The sequence below is a fragment of the Bombus bifarius genome, unplaced genomic scaffold (assembly GCF_011952205.1).
Source record: "Bombus bifarius isolate JDL3187 unplaced genomic scaffold, Bbif_JDL3187 scf7180000009243, whole genome shotgun sequence".
Taxonomy (NCBI): domain Eukaryota; kingdom Metazoa; phylum Arthropoda; class Insecta; order Hymenoptera; family Apidae; genus Bombus; species Bombus bifarius.
Genome location: NW_022884989.1, coordinates 4,866,889 through 4,891,476, shown reverse-complemented (window position 1 = coordinate 4,891,476; position 24,588 = coordinate 4,866,889). Strand labels below are relative to the sequence as shown.

At 38.7% G+C, this 24,588-nt stretch overlaps 1 protein-coding gene across 2 annotated transcripts in view; it reads right to left on the bottom strand.

Annotated features, from left to right (window-relative positions):
- The window catches only part of LOC117214648 (mannosyl-oligosaccharide 1,2-alpha-mannosidase IA), a 222,238-nt gene that overhangs the window by 195,249 nt on the left and 2,401 nt on the right, over window positions 1–24,588 (bottom strand). The window lies entirely within an intron of this gene.

Below are 24,588 nucleotides of genomic sequence, written 5' to 3'. Positions count from 1 at the left end.
TCCCCGATGAAAAACTGCATTTATGAGAAATTTAAATACCCAAAAGTGCACAAAATATACATACATAATATGCAAAAATATACAAAATATTCAGCATAGAGCATTCGTTGGAACGGTTAGAAAAGTTAAAGGAATACTTCTGGCTTAGGTTTCATCGAAAATATAAATTCCCGTAAATATTCGTGATATAATTATTATTCAATTTCTTTTCCTTTCTTCCTCTTATATATTTATGTTCCTTAATACAAAAGCCCGTCGAAATTGACGATGACAATAACAATAAATTTCCTCTCTGAAATAGATAGTATTTTCGCACAAATTTGACAGACGTGCGATTAAAAATAGATAACATCTCGAGAGAACGAACCGTAATCGTTGGAAATATAATCGGAAAAATAATTGCATCGGACAGCGTCGGTAACTTGGATAACAAACGTGAGGCTCAAATTACGAGAATGTCATGCACAATAATTTTGTATAAAACAATACGCGAGTCAAGCGGTTCATAAGATATCTTTCTCGTTGGATGAGGTCCGTGTGCGCGATTACAAAAGAACTTCCGTTAATTGCCTGTTATTACAGGCGGACGAGGAAGTACCGAGGAAACATCCCGATGTCCCGTGACGTTCTACATTTGGCGGGAAATTACGTCGATCAAAGTTCCTTTCGGATTAATTACAATTATTCCTTTAGATAACAGCTGTTTTAAATGTGCGAAGATCCTTGGACATTAAAAAACATGTTTTCAAATAAGTCTCTCTAGTCCAAAAATATTTGTAAAAAGTTGTAAGAATGAAAGATTACATAAGAAGAAAAGAGAAGATTGCATAGAGATAAATTACGTGCAAAGGAACAAAAGAGAGAAAAATATTATACAGAAATAAAAAGGATTCCAAATTAGATGATTTTTAAGATAGAGATAATTTTTAAATCAATCTCTGAATTCTATAAGTATTTTTTAGAAGATTGTAAAAAGAAAATTACACGGAAAATGGCAAAGAATAGAAAAAAAAGAAAAGTATATAGAAGTCAAAGAATTCCAAATTAGGCTATAAAATTTAAATGAAAGAAAAATTATGATACAGAGGTGAGTAAAGTGACTAGCAACCTGTTAAGCTGTAACGCAGGCAATTCATGAATCGTATCAACGTAGCGTAAAGAAGTGCTCGGGATCGTCCTATCTTCCTATATTGCCTCGTGAGGGCATCCTTATCAAAGTAAACTATAACAGGCTTGCACGGCAGGCTACTCACAGTTATTAGTCGCGCTCTTTTAAACGACACATCATTTTTTTGCATGCTGTCCGCTTTGAAACCGGTCTAAAGGCGGCCGACTCGGCTCATCGTGTTGCTTCAATTACAATGGGAAAAACATAAGTTGAAATCGATTCCAATAATCTGTGAAATTCGATCGATCGTATCAACCTATTTAACAATTAAAATTATTTATTGTATCTGAATAAAATAATATTGTAACTGAAATAAATATCTCTTTATATCTTTTCAGTTCTTCATTAGAAATATTTTAATAATATAATCGTTTCTAACGAAGAAATAATTTAATCAACCTAGTTAGACGACTTGACTGCAAATGGAAACTAACATAGAATATCAAATATCAATAGAATTGTTAACATTCCGCGTTCTTTGCTCTGATATTACGCATTTGTCAATTTTATCCCTTCAAACATTCGTCCAAATTACACTCACCCTTTATAAGACCCTTAAATTGTGAAAGACATTTTCAAAAAACAATTTCTTCGATTTTCCGCTACATTTACGTAATGCAAAATTATCTAACGTTCGCACGAGATATGACGACCTTGGGTCGTCGACTGGAATTTTACAACATTCTGGTCGAATTATCGATTGACGTAGACACAGTCGCGATTAGAGACTTTTCTCGATAGCAGAGGTCGCACGCGGCCCACTTTGAAAACTTGGCCGCGGCGATAGGCCGGTCTGGACCGCGTAAACAATGAGAACACAGAGATTCGCGTCTCTTCAATTGACAACGAGGCTTAAACTTCGTTGGCCTGGCCGGAACACCAGAGGCTGATAATGCTTCCGACCGATACGGAGCACTGCTCCCATTCCCTTGATCTCCGTTGACACGGAAAAGTCTCAATGGTGTTAAAGACAGAGATTCGACTTACAATGGAGACGAGAGTCCTTTCGTCTTTTCCAGATGTGAAATCCTTCGCAATCTTTTCACCAGGATTTCTTTTCGTTTATATACTCGGTCTGATATAGAGTGTTTCCTTTATCTTGGATTTTTATCTTGATTAAATACTTTTATTGATAGAGAAAATGGTGCGAAGACGAAGATCGTTAGTTCAGAAACAGGAATATCGTAATTTATGATTTTCCAGCTGAACGATATTATCATAGAATTTGTGAAGTTATCGAAACTGTTTCAACGTTTTTGTTTCTGGAAAGGATTAATCCAAAAGATATATTAAGCAAAATTTTATAAAACTTATCTCGTATTATCGGAATATAGCAACGAATAATCTAAGATAATAATGATAATAATAAATAAATGAAACGTCCAGAAGGATGTAATTGAAAATAACTCTTCGGCTTAATAAAGATCTCACGTTTCTTCGTTTCATTGCCAACGCACTTCAAGATAACGAGAAGCGTAAAATAAAAAAGGATCAAGCGTGATGAGCTACAAGACGAAAAAGGAAAGTAGATGATATCTGTACGAGCAAATGGTCGGCAGTAAGAAATCGCTTTTAAATATGTTATGAAATCAACAATATAATAAATAAGAAAATTGAGTTTGCGTTTTAATGGTATACTGGGTTCCCTCGTTAAAACTACATCATTTACGACAGCCAATAAATCAAGCTTACATTTTTATACCTTTACAATAAGCTTTTTCACTTCCAACCTGTTATTAATTGTTATGTCTTCAGTCATCAACGGTGAACTGTTGATAGTAAACCGATGCATAATACTAGAATCACGTCGACATTGTGGGTACCATTGTTTGTAATTTTATAATACTCCGCCATAACGTTATCTCCTCAATCGTTAAATTTTCAATTTCTCAATTTTCTAATTTGCCAAACATTTTACAGTTTCCAAATATTCGAATCTTCAAAGCCTTAAATTTCCAAATTTTTTAACGCAGAGATTTGCAAATCTTGAAACTTTAGATTACTTTCAAACTTCGAGGTTTTTTTTTTTATTTAATATTTCACATTCACAATTTGTCCAATTTGGACATTTGGTAGAATTTTTTAGCTGTTTGATTATCATGTGGGTGGTTACCCCCAATGGGGTATTTGTTATGATATATCCTTTATGAGATCTGCTGGGTGTTTCCTTTTTAGTCTTCTTCCTATACTTGTGTTGATCGTTTCCGCTGCCAGCCGGTTCGGGTGCGTTGCTATTCTTTCTCTGTACCTTCTTGCGAATCTGCTAATCTCTTCCTTGACCGTTGGTATTCCAAGGTCTTTCCGTATGTCCTCGTTTCTAACGTACCATGGGGTGTTTACTATTGTTCTAAGAATTTTAGCTTGGATTCTCTCTATTTTGCTTATATGGCTCATTGCTGCTGTTCCCCAAAGTGGTATTCCGTACGTCCAGATTGGTTTTATGATCGTTTTGTATATTTTTAGTTTGTTTTCTATGCTTAGTTTGAATTTTCGACTTGTTAACCAATACATTTGTCTCCTTGCTATCTGTATTTTGTCTATTATTGATTTAATATGCTGTTTCCATGTGAATCGTGTATCTAAGTGGAGTCCTAGGTATTTGACTTGCCTTGTTTGTATTATGTGCGTGCCGTTCAGTATAATGTGGTATCTGTTTTCGCAGTGTGAATGTAATGTGATTGCATTTATCGGGGTTTGCTTTAATTTGTTTAACTTGAAGCCATTTTTCTATTTTTGTAATATGTTCTTGTAGTAATGTGACTGCTGTTGCAGGGTTAGTGTAAACTTCGAGGTGTTCTCAAATTTTCGAATTTCCGACTTTCCACGTTCGTAAATTTCAATTCAGAAAGGTTAATCTATATAATTCACCAAATGTGAATGATTAATCAGCGAAGCATGTGACATAGAATAACATTCTGTAAAATTGAAATACCACCGTAATTCGATTCTCTGAGGAGACTCTCGAGTATTCCAGAAACAGATAGCGTAGAAAGGAAATACACTCGCGATCGTAGATACGTTCCTCACAAAGGTGTGTAAGGTCAAGCCCTGGGAGGACCCGGTGGCCTACTTCTTCAACTCGGAACACAGTGAAACACTTTACTCGATTTTGATCTACTTCGTTCCCACGCCATCCCCGGGAAAATGCAATCGAAGCTACGGCAATATTGGCATTTGTTTGAACAATGAAAAGCGTCGCGTAAAAATATCAAATATTTGTAGAAACTGAAGTTTCAAATCGAGGAAAATCTAAAACAGCTGACAGACCTGTCACGGTAAAAGCTTCAAACATCCTATAATTTAATTTCAATTTAGATCGATAGGAAAGATTACAATTCACAAGTTATACGATATATCGTAGTTCGATGAAATGAAAATTCACTTCCAAAGAGAGGAACAATTTTCTTTGGTATACTTTACAGGAAAATTTTCATTTCTTCAAACTATATTTTATAGCTTGTTATTTTTGGTGAATTTTCTGTTTAATTTGTTCTTTTCTTTATCGTTAACACATCTTATAAGAAAGTTTGCACGTTTTCAAACTTCATCTCACAATTCGTAAATTTCAAGTCTCCTTTGTAGATTTAAATTTCATCCAGTTGTCAACCATATTAAAGTAGAATTTCTTATAGTCTATTACTTATGCAGCTTTCAGAAAAATTATTTGGCGAGGTAGAAGTTTTATAATCCAAAATTACGTCCTATAGCGTTCTACCACGGTAGAACAGTGACCTACTTGAAAAATTCGATTCCTGAAAGCCTGTCAGCTTTCGAGCTTACATTATTTATACCACAGAGACACGTATTCTGATTGAATTATTTACTTTGCGTCAACATACAAGGTAATATCGAGGTGTAGTATTAAGTCAATGTCAAGAGGAAGCTACATTAGTCTTACACGCTTGTATTTTTTTTTTTTAGATAAATAAATAAACCATTGCCTACCTCTTGTTCATAAATCTTCTTACACATACTTCCTTCCTTCGTGTTTTATATGACATTTTTATGCCGTATATTTATTTTCATATAATTAATCTTCTTATTTATTCGTAGTAGCGTCAACCTAATTTTTCGTCAAACAGAAATTTAAGGCTTTTACGGCAGGGGCTATTTACCAGGCTGGAGTTATGTAATTATTAAAATTAAGACTTTGAAAAATATCTCGACGTTTCGTCATCGCAAGATCGGCATCGATGTGACATTTAACCAAGCGGAATTAAGTAGCTCCAATGCTTACGAAACGACGAGAAATTTGTTTTAAAGGAATACCTGTTACACCATGAAGTTTTAATTCTTATAATCCTGTAATATAAGCTTTTGTCAATCTCGTCTTAATCTTTTCACTGCCACAGTAATTTTCACGTACGATACCCATCAGAAATTAATAGAAGCGCGATTATCCTTCTAAAATCTCCAAAATCCCATAGAAAATCCTTCAAATTCGTTTCTTTTGCCGAATATAATATAACCTTTTGTCAATCTCATTTTAATCTTTTCATCGTCACAGTAATTTTACGTACGCGTATGAAATTACGAGATACGATACCATACGCATCAGAATTTAATAGAAATACAGTTGTCCACGCAAAATCTCCAAAATTCCACAGAAAATTCCCCAAACAAGCTTTTTATCGCCAAATACTCGATCTGTTCGTTACACAATTTCCCTCTCGGAACCTCTTACCGAGGCACCGTTAAAATTACCAGTTTTCCTCCATTTATTTCACGTTTATTGCGGATATACTGATTCGGAGCGTCAATAAATCTTAGCAGTGAGGAAGGGGATGGTAACGCCTGTTCCGGCGGGTTAACGTAACCGTTAATTTTCTTCGCGATGAACCAAGCGAGTTCCAGAGGTCGAAGTACCAAATGAAAAAAATAGAAGCAAAAAAAAAAAAAGAAAACAAGAAAATAGAAGGAACGAAAAATGAAGAAGAAAAAAAGGAAGGACAGAAGGATACGATCCAACAAAGGGTCCCCCGGTAAAGTCGTCGTTTTCGTTGCCTTCGGACCACCGCTGCACCGTGGCGGCTCGTTCGCTAAAAACTTCTCGCTCGCTTCGTCAGAATGATTTATCGACGTATTGGCAGGAGAGCGTGGCGGCTCCATCCATCTCGTCTGGCCGCGAATCGTTTCCAGGTTACTCGAGAAAGCAGTTTAGCGGTACACCCTCGCGAATGCACCGACGCGACCGTTTGTTCCTCCTTTACTTTCGCGCGATGATGATGAAAAATAACACTGTTCCACGACACCACAACTATTCTTCCTGCTTCGTTTAATCACGTTCAGCTACGAATTGGCTTATTGTCGGAGGAAAATTTCCGAATTCCTTTATACGCTGAAACTACCATAACGCGACGAGATGACTGGAGTCTCGAATCTTGTCTTTTTGCAAGTAGTAAACGTATGACGGTCAAAAAATTGCGATCGTAAATGAAAATCTACAAAAATTACAATAGAAACATCTTCGCTGCGACTTTGAAACGTAAAGTCGTTATTTTTTTATCGTGTTGTGTTCACTAGAGTGATAAAAGGTATGGTGTTTTTTACTAAATTGCTACAAACCGATAGGAGATTTTCGTGATAAGTAAACAAATGTTATTTCATATCTCTACTTTCTGTGATACTATTGATATTACTTGATATTATTATCACAGATTTTCCGTAGCATATCTACGATGTACGTACGTAAATCCGTTGTCTCTCAAAAATTTTCTGCACACAAATATCGAGAATAAAATGTCAGCAACTAAGCCTGTTTTAAAATGTTTATTACAACGATTGTGAGAAAGTCTGCGGTCAATATATACATAAATTTTCTATATCGTTGGAATAAAGAGTTTGTCTGCACAGTATCGTATGAAATACTACCTTGGATTTTACCAATGTAGATACTTATAAATTAGCTACGTTGGAATAGAACTATGGTCTACTTTGACCGGAAACCGTTGTAAATTACAACAATTACGACCACTGTAAATATTTCTAAATTCATAAAATCTACTCTCTGAAAGAAAAATTCTACATTCAACAAGATCAGACATAGTCATTATGAAAACCATTTTCTACGATTCTTACAACATATACAAAAACGTATCTCGAATCTTTATGCAGCTCATTAAGTGAAACTCGAATCACGAAAGCTATAATTAATACACGTGATCAATTACCCAACGTCCACTTGATAATTCTTTGCGCGATATTCGCGGAAAATTTCGCCACGGCTGCTCGCGACAGCGAAATGTATTTTTGCGGCGCGTTAATCAAGCGACGAAAATAAATCAAGCAGTTCAGGATATTGTTCCCGGGTCAACGGTTAGACTTCCGCTATGAAGACGTGCAAACGAACCAGGGATTTGGACTAACCGGGGCGAAAGTTGCTCGACGGAAGTTCCCCTTCCTAACTTTCATTACGATTCTTTCCCGTCTTTTCTTGCCTCTCAAGTTTGCTCGAGGTATGATTGGAAAAGTTGCTGGAATTGGTCATTGGTTATTTTCGAACGTGCACATGCGTCGATAACACGCATACGATTAGCAAAGAAACTACAAACTAGAATTGACATGTATTTTTATTTTGGTTTCGATCGTTAACGATGATGTGACGAAGGCGGTAGATAGTTCAAATCCAATTTTTTAGAGTTAAAAATTTCACAAGATAATTACTTAATCAGCATCTTTTTGGAATTCAAAAAAACATCCTAATTAAAACATTTAATTACAACATCCTAACAATATTCTAATTGTAACGTTTGAAATATATTCTTTCATTCTGAGGATATATTTCACTCGAGTCTCTACAAACTGTTTAATAATTATATACGAATGACTTTGAACTCGGCGCCTATACGCTCATATATCACCTTCAATGATCCACAGCTCGTATATCGACCTTTGCGGTATTTTTGAAACACGAATACTTAGAAATCGAGATGCTTCTGTGGGGATTGGAGATTAATTACTTTCATTAAGAGAAAGTGAAAAAACCGGTATTCTTGCAACAAACAAGACGAAAAAGATTGAAGTGGAAAGTTGCACTTTCCTATAAACCCAGCATTCGTGGATAGAGAGATAAATTACGAACTAACATTATCAATCTGTGTAAATATTTGAGTTTATAAATGGTAAAATAATACTTTATATACGCCACGTTACAGTTTCAATACTTCGGATTATAAATTGATAAGTCAGAATTATGCGTTTATATACACACAAGATGTACTTTTTGTTACTTTTGATAGACAACAAACGTCTTAATCAACGGGAAGTGAAATGTCATTCATTTATTATGAAATTCTACTTCATCTTTCTTCTTTATTTTTCTATCTCGTAATATTCTTCGACGAAAATGCGTATTAAAACTCGCGATGCCAAAGAATAGTTTATCGTTAAATCTGTTTAGAAATCAGAGGTAAACTTTCGGCAAATTGCACGAGCAACGTTGTAACAACGACGAAATGTAGATAACGCACTTTAGAGACAAAGGTTATTATCATGCAAATGAGCATTTAGGAGTGTAGGGACAGATAGTTTCTTACAAGCTACGACCATACGTATCGCCGTATGTAATGTCGTCACTGACACATCTTCCTGCTAATACCGGATACAACTTGAGTATTCCGTGTTGCACACGCGATATCTACCCCTTAACCCAATTCCACGTGCTTAATACGTTAATCTCTGCGTTATACATATGTCAGTGTGTCACGCATTGAGAACATTGATGTTGCGATAAACCGATAAACTTTCACAAATTAAATTCACACGGATTACTATTTCTTGCAAACTATATATAAACGATTACAGTCGAAGTAATACCCAAAATGAAAAAAAAAAAATATATATAAGTATAATTATGTCCCTATTTCAATAAAAGACAACTGTAATTAACTTTGTCAAAGTATGTAGATATTTTCACATTTAATATTTTTCATATTCCATACTATCTCACATACTTAGCTACAAAGAAAAATCCGCATGCAACCTATTCTACTCTTAAAAACATATAACCAACGAATCATTAACATTCGTCCACAAACCAATCAACGCCAGATTAACTTAGAATCTATCAAAAACTCATCTTCTACATTCTCTGACCTCGGCAATTGGTCCGCGAATATTTCGTATCCGTATGGTGGCAAATTTTCCGTTCCAAATTTCGCGAGGTTGATCGAGCGAAATTTTCGGACGTCCAACAACGAAACTGAACTATTTTCCACGGCTTATCACTGCAGATGAGACAGGGTTTATCTGCTACGCGACTCACGGCTACGCGACACAAATAGTTGGCGTTTGCACGACACGTGGTGCACGTGCACCGTCTGTGAGTGACTGATACGGACGTGGATCGGTTGTTTAACGCTATGCGATTGAACGCGACGAGTCGATCGGTGCTCCAATGGAACTACAGAATAACGAGTCGTTCGATTCGACTCGTGATCGAAGTCCCCATTCGAAGAAGTATTTAACGACTCCGTTTAAGAGTTCTCGGAGCTCCACACGAATATTTCTCCGAAATGATGCAATGGACTGTAATTTGGGAGCTGGTGAAGTCGTTTAGCGATGTGCAAAAAAATGTTTGACATTTTTGAAAAAACACTTGTTGGTAAGATGAATTTTTGTGACAGGATCTTCCTCACGTGGTTCAAAAACGGAGATATCTACGAGATGAACTTTTGGCTTGTAGAAGATATAAACACTTATTTTTTTATATCGTATATATATTTATCGTATAATAAGAAATAATTATAAAGATCGTAGCAAATAAAACATTGTAATTAAATTATCTTCTGTGTGGTCCTTATTTGTTGTTAAATATTACTATGTTATATACAGCTTAATAAACAAGACTTTTATAATATATTATAGACAATTTAGGTGGCTATTTATTTTTTAAAACATTTACTACATAGCATACGGACAATGTTGATACGCCAGTCATTTAGCAATTTTTATAGTTTATAAAAGGTATGTTTACGTTCATTTCCATTTTTAATTGATATTTTACGATAACGTGTGCATTAAGAGGCTACGATAAGGAAAATAATTAAATATGTTAATACGTTAATTTTATTATACAAATTTACTGATTCCATTCGTAACATTTATAACTATGCGTATATCTTTACCTATTAGTCACGCCAGTAGAAACTGTGTTAATGTGCTATTGATCGATAAAACGCAAAGTTCGTTAAACACGAAAGAGCTCTAATTATTTGAAGTTTTCGACTATTGGATTCAATCTAGCCATCCTACTCGACTTAATTGAAAGAAATTTGCAAGATACAAAAAGGCGTATTTTTAGAGAATAATATGAATGGTGGTTATAAATAGGAACGAATAATGATAATAATTCTAAAAAGAGACGTGGATCATACAGCCAGGAAATATCAGAGAGACGTGTTATTTCAGAAATAGAGACGAACCGAGACCTTTCACGTTTCAGATTCCAAATCGAGGCTCGCGATCGGAGCCACCTTTCACTTTTGGTACCGTACGAGCGCCGCGTCGTCTCAATTAGCATAAAATGTCAGTGAAAGAAAGTTCAAAGCTATCGATTCACGCCAATAACTCGAGGAATGCCACTACATTGAGCAACCAAACGAATCGTATTAATCTGTTGCTAGCGTAATTCCATTGCGCTGAACCTACTGCATTGCTAATAAGCGCATACTGCGCATAGACTAATAAATTTGATCTTATCTAGCTGAAATTCCATCGATTTATATGAGCTTGGGATTTCTTTCATTCCTAGAGAATTCAATCACAAAGACTAATTTGTGTTCAGTAGAAGAGAAATTTCAAGACGAATTGCATTGAAAAAAATTCATTCTGTATTTATGAGTATTAACGAATATTCATAAATATCCATAAATTCAATTAATTTGTCTATTTGATTTGTAATATGAAATTTAGTAAAATCTCTGAAACCATAGTTAAAATGTTTAGTTAAAATTTTGACGAAAGATCTATTGATGATTTTGCATTAAATTCTTGGATTTTTATTTTGTGTTTAAATTTTCTAATTATATAAATTTTATAGTCAGTATATGTTCTTTCACTCGCGGGGAGACACGATCTTGTAGAAGCGCATCAACAGGAGTCGTAAATTCCTGTTACGATTGTTCAATCGACGCCGCGAGATGATCGATCCCCTATTGCGTTTAGGCTAATAGAGGTGGTTCATTGACGTGCACACTGTTGGAACGGGTTTTCAGTTGCGTTTTATTGAGATACTGTATATACACTGCGTGGTGAATTAACAGCAACCGGGATACGGTTGGACTCGGTTAGAACGTAAGATCAGGGGACGAGAGGGCGAGAGCGTAAGCGCGAATCGTTGCTGCGAACTGAGACTTCCCGAGGTTGCTGACTGAGTGACTGGCTGCCTGACTGACTCACTGACTGACTGCTGACTGATCTGCGGGAGTGTATACCCGCTCGAAGGATGTTGACCGTTCGAAGGATGTGAAATCAGTGCCGTTGGGAGACGATGCTGTCTCGGTGGAAGGCTAAGGATCGGTCCCTCCAGCGCACGGGACCATCGGATTTGTTGGAGCCGATGTTATTTAGGAGAGTGAGGGAATAGGCTTCGTTTTTAATTGGTTAAACGAAGGTTGGTGGATTAGGAAGGGTCTTAGCTGCCCTTGATAGAAAGTTGTTATTAGGAAGCATCGTACGTGGAAAAACCCAACTTTCCCTTGCCAAGCCGTAGTAAACAATAGTCTTTAGAAACTGATTTAGAAAAGGACATTTGTTGGGTCTGAAGGACCTTAACGAGCAAATTACTCGGGTTTATGACGGGTACTTAGGCTATTGAGGGTACGCCGTACGGAAGAGCGGACATCTGGTGTCCGTCTGGCCCGCGGTGTGTGACCTGGGCCAGGCAGAGAGTCGCGCGGCGTAACATCCTCCCCCCGTTGAGAGGGTACCGATCAAAATTTCATTAAAGGTGGAGTTAATTGGAGCAGCCGCCCGACTCCTTGTTGATTGCTGATTGTCCTTATTCTGCGTGATCGGGTTGGCTCGTTGGTAGGACGCGCTGCGTGGCACGTCGTTCCAAGATGCTCGTTGCCGTATGACTTGTGGTAGTCTGGATGAGGCCGTTGTCGCCAGGGTGACTTCGAAGATACGGTCGAAAGTCCGGTGCGTAGAGGATATGTTGTCTTCCTTGCGTTCTGGATCGCCGTGGTCATCTGCATTGCCTGGCGATTTTCTATTGCGGTTCGCGAACCAGGACGTGTCGTGAAACAGCTCGGCCCATGAAGTATCGTGAGACACCTCGTCCCAGGAGGTGTCGTTGTACAGCTCGCCGATTCCACAAAGGCACGTGAAATGCGTGTGTGGTTGCACAATGAAGACGTGAAGGAGGTCTTCGGTGGATTGGGGGACAGGGCTCCCCCCGCTGACCCATTCGTATCGCGCCTTCTTGATGATGATTGATGGTTGGACCGGCGTGGTCCAGTTTTCTGCGAAAGACAGAATTAGAGACATCATACCTTCCGTTTGGTTAGGTTTGGATCTGGAGTGGGAAGATTTTGCATCTCGGTCCAAGAGGCTCGGCTCCGTATGAGTCGTTGCCGTCCGTAGGTGCCGTAGCTGCCAGGGAAAATGGATGGCCAGGCCTAAGGGTTGTTGCGTTGAGAGCAAGTGGTCCACCTTGTAGGCTGCACTGACATCGACGAGTATGGTGTTTTGTTTCAGCCCATTCGTCGGTGTGCTCCATTTCGGCGATAATGTAGTAGGAGACGGCATGTCGGCTGGTAAGGTTTCATCCGTCTGTTGATCCAGAGACTCTTGAGCGGCTGTCTGATTCAAGGCGTCTGATGGCGTGGAATCAGATTGTTGCGATGCTGATGATGTGAGCGAGGTTGTCGTTGGGTCTCGGGTGGATGACACGTTGTGAGTGTCACGCGATGAGGTCCGCATGGGAAGCGTTTTCTGATTTAAGGCGTTTGGCAGCGTTGAATCAGATTGTTCATGTAGCGACGATGCTAGCGTGATTGTTGTCAAGTCGCGTTTAGGTGACACGCTGCTAGTATTGTGCAATGAATTGCGCGTGACTCGCGGCGAGGTCGGCGTTCGAGTCGATGCGATCTTCTCCGTCCGCGGAGTTTGAATAGCGTTGCGTGTTTTGTTTAAGTCCTTGTTACTTCCCTTATCCGTAGGCCCTCGTGGCAATGGCGAAGGTGGCGTCTTCGCATTATGTCCAGGAAAATGATTCTCCGGTAATTTAAGCGAAGCAGACTCGCGACCAGCAGCTGATCCGTCGTTTGTCGATTGTGACGTCGTAGTTAGTCGTAGGTTGCTCAGTTGAGTGATTACTCGGAGTTCTGATTTCTCGTACTCGTCGGCTATCTCGAGGCCGCGCTCGATCTCTTCCTCATCTATGCTTACAATCTCGTTTTGGATGGCGCGGAGCTCCGTCTCATATGTTTCCAGACGATTTTTGATTGGAATTAGCTCGTTCTCCGGTTCGTGGCGTGATGCAACCTTGGTCATGTGGCCCAAGTCCAGATACTCCTGAATGACCGCCCGATACGCTGTTTCGAACTGTTGATTTCGTCTGACTTGCTGCTGGAGAGAGGCGAGTCGTTTCATCGCCATTGCCATGGATGATCCGAGTGACGAGATTTTGTCGTTAAAGGGGAGTGCGACGATGTATCGCCCATCGCTGGTGCGTGGGACGTGATTTTGAAAATGCTCCTCACATCGTCGATCCGCCTCCGATAAGTGTTTTATCTGAGGTCCCTCGTCGAGTTCCCAAAAGCGGGTGAGGTCCGTCTCTAGTTCCGTTGTGGAGGCATGGAAGACCCTGGCAGGTCCTGGGGAAGGTGGGCTCCCCCCGATGACCCACCCGAATCGCGCTTTTTGCAGGCGCAGATCGGGGCCGGTTGATGGGTTGTTTGGATGGTATGACGGAGCTTTCCTTGTGCGTGGGGGCGTGGTGGGAGGCGTCTGATTGCTCATTGGCGCGTCTGATCGATGTAGGAGCGTGTGATGGCGTTGATCACATATGCGGCAAGAGCCAGAGGTGCAGTGTTGCAATTTGTGTCCTGGTAGCAGGCAATTCGTACACGCTGAGATTTCCTCGGCGGCTAGAATCCGTTCGTCGATCGTCTTCGTCCTAAAGATGTTGCAGCGCCAGATTTTGTGTGGTCCATGGCAGATTGGACAGAGTGGCGGTGATCGTGACGTGACAAATGCCTGCCCTTGTGGTGGGCGTGTCGTTCTTGCAGGTTCTATGACCTGACAGCGATCGTTCAAGAATTGCAAGAAGTCCGGGAACGTGGGGAATGGTGTGGACCTGATCTTTTCCTTCCATATTGAATCGGTTTCCCGATCAAGGTTGGCGGTACATAGGTGCAAAAGCAGGGCATCTGCGGTTGGTTGTCCGATGGCGGCCAAGGCTTTGTAATGAGCTTCCAACTTGGTCGTGTAGGACTGCAAATCGCGATGTGCTATCCGTGATGAGGAGGCTGCGTCAAATATCTCCTGCAAGTGTCTCTCGACAATTTTGGCTGGTCTGTTATACCGTCGTTCTAATATTTCCCAGGCGACTGCGTAGTTAGCCGCCGCATTGCTTAATGACGCGATCGCTAGAGCTGCCCCATGCTTTAGGCAAGAACGGAGATACATCAGTCGCTTGCAGTCGTCTATGCGGGGGTTATCGTGGACCGTGGAGCGAAATTGATCCGCGAACCCCGGCCAATCTTCGTAGGCTCCAGAAAAAGTGGGTAGCTGAATTCTAGGCAAATCGACGGGTTCCGGCCATGACATGTCCGATGGCTTTGTTGCAAGATTTGTGGTGGTTGGTTCTGCTTGCTTGTTTGCCTCCTCAAGGATGGCGGACGCCTGTCCGGCGATGGTGTAGAACTTCTGTTGTAGGTCAACCCGGTCCTTCAGTGTTTGACCCTCGTCTCTGTCGTCTAATTCGCATTGGCTCTTTTTGAACGATGCAAACTCTCCCTCTAAGTCTTGCAAATTACGCTGAATAGCATGCACGGGTGTCCCTTCCTGGTGATTGTTGAGCAATGTGCGAAACGCTTCTAATTCTTGTCTGAATCCTTCGCGTTTCCGCAGCAATTGCCGGACGCGTTCTTCCTGAGGGGGAGCCATGAGGGATTTCGACAATTTGAGCGAGCTTACCTTGATGTTGCGTGGTAACTGGGGTGCACTCTTTCACTGACACGTATCCGGCTCGAAGGACCAAAATGTTCTTTCACTCGCGGGGAGACACGATCTTGTAGAAGCGCATCAACAGGAGTCGTAAATTCCTGTTACGATTGTTCAATCGACGCCGCGAGATGATCGATCCCCTATTGCGTTTAGGCTAATAGAGGTGGTTCATTGACGTGCACACTGTTGGAACGGGTTTTCAGTTGCGTTTTATTGAGATACTGTATATACACTGCGTGGTGAATTAACAGCAACCGGGATACGGTTGGACTCGGTTAGAACGTAAGATCAGGGGACGAGAGGGCGAGAGCGTAAGCGCGAATCGTTGCTGCGAACTGAGACTTCCCGAGGTTGCTGACTGAGTGACTGGCTGCCTGACTGACTCACTGACTGACTGCTGACTGATCTGCGGGAGTGTATACCCGCTCGAAGGATGTTGACCGTTCGAAGGATGTGAAATCAGTGCCGTTGGGAGACGATGCTGTCTCGGTGGAAGGCTAAGGATCGGTCCCTCCAGCGCACGGGACCATCGGATTTGTTGGAGCCGATGTTATTTAGGAGAGTGAGGGAATAGGCTTCGTTTTTAATTGGTTAAACGAAGGTTGGTGGATTAGGAAGGGTCTTAGCTGCCCTTGATAGAAAGTTGTTATTAGGAAGCATCGTACGTGGAAAAACCCAACTTTCCCTTGCCAAGCCGTAGTAAACAATAGTCTTTAGAAACTGATTTAGAAAAGGACATTTGTTGAGTCTGAAGGACCTTAACGAGCAAATTACTCGGGTTTATGACGGGTACTTAGGCTATTGAGGGTACGCCGTACGGAAGAGCGGACATCTGGTGTCCGTCTGGCCCGCGGTGTGTGACCTGGGCCAGGCAGAGAGTCGCGCGGCGTAACAGTATACTTTTCTACATTGTCAAAAAGAGTTCAATTTATCAGATCTAAAAATTACTGTCTAATTAAACGAACTCCTACTAACTAAATCTGATTATTTGTCCCATTAACGATGTTTCGTTCTTTTTTTTATGTGAACGAAAAATAATAAATAATAAGGAAAGTTGATTAAGTACTATTAAGCGTACAAATCGTTTGTTCTGGATATGTCTAGTGAAATTAATTAAGTTGCCATTGAAGAACTATACACATAGTAATTTTCTGTAAAAGACTTCTATATAAGCCCATATAACAAATATTTACTCCCAAGTGTCTAAGATTTAATCTACATTTAAATTCTTTAATACCAAAGTCGCTCTAAAATTACAGAACAAGCCTTCTGATAAAAAAAGGTCTCGAGATCAACGGTTATAATACGTTAAAGCCAAAACTACGAAAAACCAGCTAGAAGAACCCCCCAAAAAGGAAAGACGAGAAGCAGGAAAAAGTTACATGTACATGAAAAGTGGCTGTGCGAGCCAGGGAGGCACAAAGAGAACGTAAGAGGAGAAACAAGGGTAGGGGAAGTGCAAGCACGACGACAAAAAGAATAATCGGTGAAAGGCGAGCAGTCGCAAGAAACGGGAAAACAGAGCGGGCAGTATAAAATTGCGCGGTGCAATTTAAATTTTCGGACCAGCTCGCCGGGGTTTCCAACTTTTTCAATGTGTATATACACTTTTAAAAGAAGCCGTTGTATAATGTAGAACACCCTCGTATCATCCAACGTCCCCCTTCAACGCTATCTTGTTCACGAATTTGTACGCGCACATAGAATATGCGTACGTAGTGACGGTCTCGAGTTTCCCAGGGGTTACTATTTAACGCCATGTTTTTCCATTTCTTTTCCCCTGCCATCGTAGCACGTTTTAAGGGTGGGCGCTGGAGAATTTACGGTCCACCCAATTCCTCCAGATATTTCTTTTTCTTTTTTTTCTCTTCTTTCGTTTTTTCTTTTGGTTCTTCCGTGTGAAGCCGGTTTCCCCTTTGGTCCGTTCGTGAAATCATTCGACGAATCCTGCTGGCAGGCGAACGTATTTGACTTTCATATTCGGCACGCGTGAGCACTTGTGTCCCTCAGAGCTCCACCATGGGGATACGACTGGAGGATGAATTTATGGAGCGGCTGGTAACGGGTCCTTTCTCGTCCCAGTGAAAACAGAATCGTTTCGCGAGCCTCTCGCGAGGGTTGTAGTGCCATTTTTTCCATTCCTCAATTAACAGTATTTGTCGTTCGTCGCGTTAGTATCGTGCTAATTGGTCCTGAATTAATTGGTAGACTGGGGATTACATTTATGGAAAATTTAGTGATATACAAATGCACAGAATGCATATAGTATGGAAGAGATAGATAAAATGTTTGTTATATTATTTGGTGGGTGAAATAAACATTAACTCAGATCTCGTTTCGTTAATTACGTTTATACAAATTTGTGTTAGTAATATAGTGGATGCTCTTTTAAAATGGTAAAATCAATTCCATAGCCTGCATATGTTATTGCATATTGTATGATTTATATCAGAACTAAAAATTTTTATCCGAATAAAGAAAAATATTGTTCGACCTTAACAAAAGATATTCGATCTTACCCAATTGCTAATAAAAAGAGATCGTAAAGTATAAGTTTTTTTACAATCGTGTTATTCTTCCACGTAATGCAAATTATAGTTCAAGCAATGACAAAGTTATTACCGTGGGTACGAAGATTATCTTGTTAATTGTTCGCAGGGCCTTCTACCGTAGCCAGATAATAGACTACTGGCCTTGGTATACGAAATACAAATGGTTCCTACAGTCCGAAATTTTAAAGCCGCTTCCATAACATCTATATTTCATTCATGATATACATTGTCATAATTCTATTGTTATTGTACATAAATTGTCATAATATATACACTGCCAGTGATAAGTATTAGTAAACACTTGATGATATTTAGTATGCATTGAATGTTTTTCACTGCTTTCATACATCTTCTACCTCTTATATTACCGCAAGTCTGTTATTTCACTCGTTTTAATAAGGTAGCACATTAAATAAAGTGGAATTTATTAGTTTTCCCATAAGTATGACAATTAAATGTTCCAATACTCACGGCCAGTAATACATATAAATTACATTCATGAACGCATTCCTGCAAAAATTACAGAAATGAAAAATAAACGCGGAACGATCTTCCATTCATGGTATTTTAATGAACCGACAATTACTCCAATTCGCAGCGTTGGTCTCTCGTAAAATAGCTCGATATCCAACGAGACGAGTTTCTTCAATTTTTAATACTAGAGACGGAAATCCACTACTTTTCCTCTTTGCCTCGTTTAATTATTTCCACGTGAAGCTAACGTGATTCCACTCAAGTACAGGTTGCTCTCTCTCTCTCTTTCTTTCTATCTTTTTACGTTACTCCTGGGCAAGCATTGCCCGCGTCGAAATTCAATGAAAAGCCACGTTACACGCTTCACTCAGGAATGCCGAGAGCTTACGGCTTACAGCATCGAGAAATTTCATAAGAACGAACCGGTTTGGTTCTCGAATTACCCGCCGCGCCGCCACGATGTTGCACCGCGCGAGGAATCCCAAGGTTTGTTCAAAGTGTCAAATATCGGAGAGGAAGACGATATTCAGCAAAGCCGGAACCCATAGGGGACAGTATCTAGAATCTTGTGCGAAAATTGCGCCAATGAATGGTATTTCATTAGGCAAAAAGAGAGCCGAGACAGTTTGGATCAGCCACGCTGTTTTTCTGTGAAGATGCGTTTCTTACGATCTTACTGTTTTTAGTTCGCTTTTATATGATCTGTTTCAACGCTAAACGTATGTCTACGTGCCTGTTCTGTAATAATAACGAGCTTATGGGGTTTGCTATTAGTTGGGAAAAAATCAGAAGAAAAATAGCATTCTGTTACAAAGATTAGGATGTTAAGTTAACATATCAGTTAGATTATGTGTTATGATTGTGATTAGATAACGTTTAGTGATTAGATATTGGTTTAAGTATCCCAGTTTCAGAAGAACTTTTATAAAGATTGTTGACTTGTTATTTTCTCATCGCTATTCAGATTTATTGTGTCTCATAATTTCGTTATGAATAGAACTACGTATACACTAAACTTATATTTTAATACTCGATGTACCATTTTTAATATTACAATCGAAGAGTTTATTCAAATTTTAATCAAAAACTGAATCGATATTACTTTTTGTGTTCGACGTTCGCTATATTCACGTCAACTGTACAATCACTTTCCTCGGATATTATATACCTCTGCAGTGATATTTAAAGAGAATGTACATAATACTGCAATAATACAGTGTATATCAACTTTATCTACGATTAACATTTACTGGTGGCATTATTTTATGGCAAAAAAATGATCTAAATCATCGAAAGATAAAAGTCATACGAGCCATTTCACTTTATTTTCGTGATAATATCACAGCGAAAATCACCGCGTTTATCCGGATATTTGAATAAAACACCGATTCTTCCATCATTTTTGTGTTCTTTTCGTGAAAAACAAAATATGTATCGTATTCGTTCACGCATCGCAAAATAATCCTGCAATCCAAATGTTAAATGGCAACGAACGATACGAGCCGGGATTTCACTATTGTTCATCGGCTGTGACGAAAAGCTGATTTGAATGGCTGGTAAACGTTTAACATTGATCGCCTGCACATTTTTGTCGCGAAATTGACGAACGAGCTTCCGTTACTTCGCATCTGGCCGTTGTAAACAAGCCGAATAAAATTTCGTCGCTCGTGCTCGTGAAATTCGTTCCAGCTCGATTAAAAAAAATAATGTATTTTCATAGGCATGTCCACTGTGTGTCGAATACCGAACATAGCATTGTATCTATGGCAACAAAAGTATTTCATGTTCGTTACAACGCCGAGCCAACGGCGCTCGGTCGATTGAAAAGTTGAAATAATTATGTAATACGATTAACAAATATAGGAAAAATATGTTGTGCCCGACGAATAAAGTTGAGAATAAAATTACGATTCGCTGTTTCGTTGGAAAAGTGATAAAGACGGTGAAAAATATCTCGTTTATTTGTCTGAATACACGCGATGTCATGGTGTCTCAGCGTGAGTTTGCACGGCACGGGAAGACAAACATAAACGTCATTAGAGGCGTCTACACATGAACTAATTGCAGGTTCAACTCGAAATTGTTAACCGTAGCATGTGAATCTACCATCTACATACGTAATTTCTACCTTCAAGTCTATGAATATCATTCGCAAACTAAGTACTTACTTTCAATATTTCAAATATCTATTTACTACTCGTCGGCGATCTTTAACTTGATCGTGTATATCCTACGAAGTTAAAAATTTCCTCATTTTTAGGCAAATGTAAAGAAACTGATACTTTGCAATGTATACTTTTCGCCTGAATTTGAGATAAATCGAAAATATAAGGTTTTTTGTTACTAAAGTAGAGCGAGGTTTGTCATTAAAACGAAGTATATTTTTTATTTCAGTTTCAAATAAATTGAAAATGAAGTTTTTTGTTATTAAAGTAAAGCAAACACAATTAAAAACCTAATCTTTCACTGGAAGCATTGCTTCCTTTTGATTTTATTATTAATTACATCATTCACATTATATAATCTCATATAAATTTATTCTAACGAGATATCGTGTAATTATCTATTCCCATTGTTTCTTTCATTGTCTGCTAGTCTGATCAGCGTTAATTAACGAGCACTATTTACTAACCTTGATTTTTATTTACCATGAACCCAGACTAGAATTACCGATTATTAAGCAGAGGACAATCGCGTTCGTGAAATTATAGGGAATATCACGCGATACGGCGATTATAGAACTATAAAGCGTCAGAAAACGTGGAAACGAACGTCTGGCTGGAACCCGACGTCCATACTTCCGGTTTCGCGCGAACACCGACGCGATAATGTTCGTCCTTCCGCGGGCGAGCAGGAATTGTCTTGTTACAAGTGCCGGAAATACAAAATACGCGAGAACGAAAAAGCGACGCGAAAACATCAAAGTGGTCTTTTTGTCACCGCTGGTTTCCACGGTGAACACGCTTTAATTGCACCTGACTTTGACGGACAAAACGATGGTTTTCAGCCGCAACGAAAGTGTACAATAATTTGTGATATAGTACTAGCGGCAACGTAGTAGTCGGTAATGAAAATTATACTTTACTTTGCTGAGACACGTAACTACAAATAGAAATAAATACTCATGAATTATCGTTTGCCAAATAATCTGTCAGATTAGAATAATTCGCGGTATTTCCTGCTTGGATTCCATAAATTCTAATTTATTCTATTGTATTAGGAAGTTAGAAATCTTCTGCGAAAATCATAAAAAGTTTCGAAAATCACGGTAGGATTAACAAAAAGTATTAAATTAGAATAAAGAGAGAAAAATAAAAGAACACCATAAAAATGGAAATATAAAAATTCTGATTACTGAAACTTATCGCAGAAACAAATTATGTAATTGCATTCATTGTAACGTAGATGTTAACACAACGTAAAGAAAACTAACACTTATTCCTTATAAACTGTTGTGCACGAGTGGTCGTTCGATTAATACATTTCACTCTAAACTCTACGTGTGGTCGTGCAAGAAGAAACATTTGCACAGAACTCGCGTTAATCAGCGATAATGCGTGCGCGAGGTGTAATCAATTCAAAGCTCAATAAAACTGTTTTAATCGGTCGACAAGCGCAATATTCACCGAGCTAAATATAAACGCGTGAGACTACATCGTCGAAACAAAAATTATTGCTTCTATCTAGATTAAAATCCCTATATTAAATTCCCTATATAAATAATATGCCCTATATTATTAAAATAAACTATCCAGATATCTATCGGCTATATATAGGTAGTATATATATAGGTACTGTGTGAATCACTTGTTTCGATGATTTATCAAGGAATTTGTTTATTGCGGTTAATATCCTGAAATCGAATTTACTTTAATTATGAAATCAAATCACCAACTGTCGGTAGTATCGATAGTTAAGGACAGATGTTGAATTTTAACATGCTCCCACGCATTTTGTGTATTTTACGTTTTATAAATACATTTTTTTTTAATTTAACGGCGAAGAGTTCTATTTAAATTGTAAAAATTCAATCTCAAAGAGAATATTTATATAGGATGACATACAACTGGGTCAAATGATCTCTGGTTATTATTGTGCAATGTGCTGTTATCCGTCCTTTCGCATCTGCTATAGAATTATATGGGCGTGAATATATCTTACATTTTATTAACCCGATTAAGCCATGGAAATAGTATTTCCAAATAGTTGGACTTTAATTGATGATTATTTATGGACCTTCTTTAATACTTGCAGTTCATATCAAACTGAGCTTGATATTCGAATTCGTTCCATCTTTTAGTTCTTAGGATACAAAATACATTGTTTCGTACTAAAGATTACTTTAATGAAAATATATTGAAACGAAAGAGTCGATGGTTACGAAAATGTGAAAATTTACTCGAATTATGAATGTACGTTAACTTATGAAGCTTTTGAACATAACTCATTGAGTATGAATCAATTAGAATGGAACGTCAAATTTGTAATTCTTTAATTTCTTCTAATATTTCTTTTACCGTAATGATAAACTGATATGATCTAAGGAAGGCACGCGTTCCTATCTTAAGGAATTTTGCAACTACACAATGCACTATACATAATTACTCGTGCCAATCCAATTAGTATAAGAAAATAAATGTTCAGTAAATCACCGACATATATACAAGATATTTTTTAACCAACAAAAATAATCTATTGCTACATATTTCGTCATCCTAACGGATATTAAAAATTAAAAAAAAAAACGCTTCGAGACACAATATTTATTCGATAGCACATAAATACGACAGTTGAACTTCCTCTTTAAACCACTAATCATCTCCCTCGCGCATGTCTGTCTCGTTGCAATCAAAAAACCAGATATCATTTGTTCCAGTTCCGTAGACCACAAACATACATAATATATGTATATTATGTAAACGACGTCAGACAACAAGGCAAAATAATTTACTGTTAGATATTTCGTCATTCTAAGAAAACAAATTCTAAGAAATTATGTATGTAATTCAAGGAATTAAAAATCACTGCGTGATATGATAACGGGCGATATCTATGGAGAAACGTATCGGAGCACAACAATATTTTTGCGATAGGAGAAAAATAGCGATAATGAAACTTTGATGAAACCTGACTTCTTGTTGAAAACTCGACTCAACGTATCTTCATGAATGGTCGTGCTCCCTGCGTTCCTAGATAAGATACCGTGGGCGCTGATAAAGCGATCTTTCGTTCGTTCGAGTCAGTCTCCCCTAGCGAGGAAGAGCAATCTCTAGCGCGTCTCTCACGGGAGGCGTCGCTAAAATAATTCAGGACTCCCGAGGCGAGATCGAGTCCAACTTCTCCCTCGCGAGAACATTCCTCGAGGATCTATGAAAATACGATTCCCGGCAAATGTCTACTTCGTTACTGGCTCGCTATAAATAGACCCAAACGGCCTTGGTCAACCTTCTTCGAGTTCGTCGACATTGGTAACCGGTATCCTCTCTCGGCCGACACTTCCACCAAAGAAGCTTCTGTCGGCCAGGGATTCCGAACTTTTGAGATCATACTCAGGGCACACGATGTCTGGACTCTTTTTTCTTTGTTCCGTTTGATGTCGGGAGAAAAGTAATCGTTTCGGAGTATTTTGCGTTGAGAGCTAAGAGACTCGCGATAGTTCGTTTTCTATTTATTCTATCGAATAGAATAATACAATTAAATTTTCTTGAAATTATAAGCACCAAGTTATAAAGTACTAGAGAGATTATTTGATCTTTTGAACGATGCTTATAATCGAACAGAGTTGAAATTGCACCACTTTTAGTTGAAATTATTTACGGTTTCGTTTCAACCGAGACTGATATTTGATGTGTTTCACAGAGTGGTAATGGTAAGTAGTTTAACCTGTTTTCAAGTTAGACGAGACAGTATAACGATGCGAGGTAATTTGTACTTGGTTTTACAGGCTAGCAAAATTCTGATATCCTGCTGTTACTTGAACCGTGATTCTCATTTATAAACACTATGTTACATACATATTGATTTAACGGTATCACGCTACTGAAATAAATAACAGGAGTAAACTTCATTTAAAACCAGATACAGTCGTTTGGAATTATCAAACAATGTACGAAATGAATACTTGATATATCAAGAAAACGAGTATAGCGAAGAAACGGCCGAAATTAATGTTAATTAACCAGGAGATATCGCGATCGCTGGTTTTACAGCCACGATTTC